Here is a 5,026-nt window from a genome sequence, read left to right on the forward strand (position 1 = left end):
ACTCGGGCCTGTCGGCTAAGAATATAAACTCGTTGAATATATCAGTGTACCGCGCGTGCAGCCCAGAACATCTAAGCGCATCACAGACCTGTTATTGCCTCAAACTTCCGCGGCCTAAAAGGTCGTAGTCCCTCTAAGAAGCTGGCCGCGAAGGGATACCTCCGTATAGCTAGTTAGCAGGATGAGGTCTCATTCGTTAACAAAATTAACCAGACAAATCGCTCCACCAACTAAGAACGACCATGCACCACCACCCATAGAATCAAGAAAGAGCTCTCAGTCTGTCAATCCTTACTATGTTTGGACCTGGTAAGTTTCCCCGTGTTGAGTCAAATTAAGCTGCAGGCTCCACTCCTGGTGGTGCCCTTCCGTCAATTCCTTTAAGTTTCAGCCTTGCGACCATACTCTCCCCAGAACCCAAAACCTTTGATTTCTCATAAGGTGTTGGCGGAGTCCTAAAAGCAACATCCACCGATCCCTGGTCGGCATCGTTTATGGTTGAGATTAGGACGATATCTGACCGCCTTCGAGCCCCCAACTTTTGTTCTTGATTAATGAAAACATCCTTGGAAAATGATTTTGTAGTTGTTCGTATTTCATAAATCCAATAATTTCACATCTGTCTATGAAATACAAATGCCCCCGACTGTCCCTGTTAATCATTACTCCATCCCGAAGGCCAACGTAATAGGACCGAAATCCTATAATGTTATCCTATGCTAATGTATACAGAGCGTTGACTTGCTTTAAGAACTCTAATTTCTTCAAAGTAACAGCGCCGGAGGCACGACCCGGCCAGTTAAGACCAGGAGCGCATCTCCGATAGAAAGGATGAGACGACCAATGCACACCGTAGGCGAACCGGCCGGCCAATTCCAAAGTCTAACTTCGAGCTTCTTAACTGCAACAACTTAAATATACACTATTGGTGCTGGAATTACCGCGGCTTCTGGCACCAGGCTCTCCCTCCAATGGATCCTCTTTAAGGGATTTAGATTGTACTCATTCCAATTACCAGGCTCATAGAGCCCGATAGTATTATTTATTGTCACTACCTCCCTGGGTCAGGATTGGGTAATTTGCATGCCTGCTGCCTTCCTTGGATTTGGTAGCCGTTTCTCAGGCTCCCTCTTTGAAATCTAACCCTAATTCTCCATCTCTTTCCTTGGATGTGGTCCCGTCAGCGGCGGACCGGGCCCAAGTCCCCTGGAAGGGGGATCCAGAGAGGGTGAGAGCACCGTTGTGCCCAAACCCTATTGCATTATGAGGCACTGTCTATGAGTCGGGTTGTTTGGAATGCAGCCCAAATCGGGCGGTGAATTCCTTCCAAGGCTAAATACGGGTGAGAGACCGATAGAGAACAAGTACCGGGAGGGAAAGATAAAAAGAACTTTGAAAAGAGAGTCAAAGAGTGTATGAAATTGACAGGAGAGAAGTGGATGGGGGCTGGCGATGCGCACCGATCGGATTTGGAACGGCGACGAGCCGATCCGCCGATCGACTCGGGGCGTGGACTAGCGTGGATTGAAGGGGCGGCCGAAGCCCGGGCTCTCGATACGCTCGTGAATGTCGTCTCCTCAATTGTGGTAGGCAGTGCACGCCTCCGGCATGCTTCGATATCTGTGCGCTCCGGACGCTGGCTGTGGGCTCCTAATTCGACCCGTCTTGAAACACAGACCAAGGAGTCTGACATGTGTGCGAGTCAACGGACGAGTAAACCCGTAAGGCGTAAGGAAGCTGATTGGTGGTATCCCCCTAAGGGGTGCACCACCGATCGACCTTGATCTTCTGAGAAGGGTTTGAGTGTGAGCATACCTGTCGGGACTCGAAAGATGGTGAACTATGCCTGAGCGGGGCAAAGCCAGAGAAAACTCTAGTGGAGGCCCGCAGCGATACTGACATGCAAATCATTCATCTGACTTGGGTGTAGGGGTGAAAGACTAATCAAACCGTCTAGTAGTTGGTTCCCTCCGAAGTTTACCTCAGGATAGCTGGAGCTCGCATGTGAGTTCTATCGAGTAAAACCAATGATTAGAGGCCTCGGAGGTGCAACACCCTTGACCTATTCTCAAACTTTAAATAGGTAGGACGGTGCGACTGCTTTGTTGAGCCACGCCACGGAATCAAAAGCTCCAAGTGGGCCATTTTTGGTAAGCAGAACTAGCGATGCGGGATGAATTGGTAGCCGGGTTACGGTGCCAAACTGCACGCTAACCTAGATTCCATAAAGGGTGTTGATTGGGAACGGTTCCTTCAGGGGCATTCCCTGCGTGTCGAACAGCCAACTCAGAACTGGTACGAACAAGGGGAATCCAACTGTTTAATTAAAATAAAGCATTGCGATGGTCCCAACGGATGTTCACGTAATGTGATTTCTACCTAGTGCTCTGAATGTCAAAGTGAAGAAATTCAACCAAGCGCTAGTAAACGGCGGGAGTAACTATGACTCTCTTAAGGTAGCCAAATGCCTCATCATCTAATTAGTGACGCGCATGAATGGATTAACGAGATTCCCGCTGTCCCTGACTACTATCCAGCAAAACCACAACCAAGAGAACGGGCTTGGCAGAATCAGCGAGGAAAGAAGATCCTGTTAAGCTTAACTTTACTCCGACTTTGTGAAATGACTTGAGAGGTGTAGTATAAATGGGAGCCGAAAGGTGAAAGTGAAATACCACTACTTTTAACGTTATTTTACTTATTCTGTGAATCGGAAGCGGGGAACTGCCCCTCTTTTTGGACCCAAGGCTTGCTCTGCAGGCGGATCCGGGCGGAAGACATTGTTAGGTGGGGAGTTTCGCTGGGGCGGCACATCTGTTAAAAGATAATGTAGGTGTCCTAAGATGAGCTTAATGAGAATAGAAATATCGTGTGGAATAGAAGGGTAAAAGCTCGTTTGATTCTAATTTCTAGTACGAATATGAACCGTGAAAGAGTGGCCTAACAATCCTTTAGACTCACCCATATCTCTCTTTCAAAGATAATATAGGATCCAAAAGTATACTAATATCCCTCATTCAATAATGATGTGAGATTTTGGTAATTTCATGTTTTTACCCACAAATTCCAATTCAACAAGCAAATATTAGTGAAACCAACATCTTTAATCAAGAATCTACACTAATAATTAAAACCCACTCACATTATCACCCTATTCAAATGTAATATCAAGTTGAGTATTTAACTACTCATGAAAATAGAAAAAAGAGAATTATCCAAGTTGACATTCATTTCCTCAATTGAAAATAAAGCAAAGTAATCCCCAAATTTCAAGCTCCAATTACAACTAAAATATCCATTTTGGAATATTCAATACAATTGTTCTTCTCACACTAGTTGGATGTTTCCTCTATATTCTTCAAAAGTAGTTGGAAGATGATGCAAAATTAATAGGGTATTTGCCTTTTGAAGGATTGGATTCATCTATGTGAAATGAACAATCTTCCCTTTGGAAAATCCCAGGCCTTCATGATCTCTGGTCATTGACCGTGATCGTGACACTCATGATTGCATTGGATCTATCGCAATCACCATGATTTGACCTGGCCTTGACTGTCCGCGATCGCGGTCTAAAACTGAGGTAGATCTCAACTCCTGATTTTCCATTTTTTTGCACTACTTCTTACCCTCTCAATATCTTTTAAGCTCACTTCACTTCATTTTTTACATTACCTATATACCTGCAAAACATGAGGATTAATGCTTTCAAATGACAAATTTTTCTCATTAACGCTGTTTAATTATTGTAGTTAGAGGTAAATTTACACGCTTCAACCGACTGATATTTTTTCTAGTAATTGTAAACTAGAACAATATGTGAGAAGATGTGTGGTGAATATTAAGGTGTAGTAGTAATGATCTAAAGAAGAATGTGCATATGGGCTATAGTTAAGTTAAATTGCAGAATATTTAGTCTAGTAGCTATAAGAAAAATATCATATTTTTCTTATTTATTTTATTTAATTTCTTATAAATAGAGATGTACTCTTCTATTTGAATAAATGAAAAAGAATCAATATCAAGAGTTATCATTCTGTTTCTGTTTAATTTTTTTTTTGTCTCTTTCATTACACAACAATATTATCCATGCGTTGCACGGGTACGTACACTAGTATATATATACAAACAAAATTAAAAGCACCACAAGAAACCAAGTGGCATGATATTCAAAATCCACGTGATAATTTTTACAACAAAACTTAATAGTGTTGTAGTAAAAGTTTTGAACTAAAGGATATTAAATATTTGAATTTGAAAATAATAATGCTAGATGAATTTTTTTTTATTAGCTTAAACTTAGGAACTATATTTGAAGAGTTTTAAATAAACTGTAACTATTTCATCATCATATCATCATTATCACAATAACCTGTAATAATCATAACTTTGAATTTGAAATTAGGTTCTTGAACTCTATGGGTGGAAGGGACCCATGGATAAACATTTAACATACCTTATTTGAGAAATTCATGAAGGTTCTTAATGGTTTTTTTGAAACTTAAGCTCGAAAATTGAAGGCTAGAGTTTGTTCTTGAGAGAAGATTATTTTCTTGGAGGGAAATTATGAATAATGGGGCACATAATGCCCCTTTAGGGTTTTAATTTCGTATTTTGGACTGATTTGGGGCCATGAGAAAAGACCAAACGGTCCCTGGAAAATTAAATCACAGACTGAAAATCCTAATTTTACATGCTGGTGCGACGAGGTGCTTATCGCGTTGTACCACTAGAAAAGGACAATCCCCATTTTTTCCAACGGCGCGATGCGGTGCTATGGCATTGCGCCACTAGAAACGGACAATTCTGAATTGGAACCTTGGCGCGATGCTGTGCCCCACTTGAAAGGACGAACGTGAAATCGCCCCTTGGCACGACGCGGAGCCATCATGGTCCTCCACTGGAAAAGGGCGAATGTGATTTTGGTCATCACCGCGATGCGGCCTAATCATGATGGGATATTGACTTTTACTAAAAGTACCATAACTTCTCACCAGATATCGAATTTAGGAAAAATTGGTATCGTTGA

This window comes from Capsicum annuum, unplaced genomic scaffold (assembly GCF_002878395.1).
Source record: "Capsicum annuum cultivar UCD-10X-F1 unplaced genomic scaffold, UCD10Xv1.1 ctg3390, whole genome shotgun sequence".
In the NCBI taxonomy this organism is placed as follows: domain Eukaryota; kingdom Viridiplantae; phylum Streptophyta; class Magnoliopsida; order Solanales; family Solanaceae; genus Capsicum; species Capsicum annuum.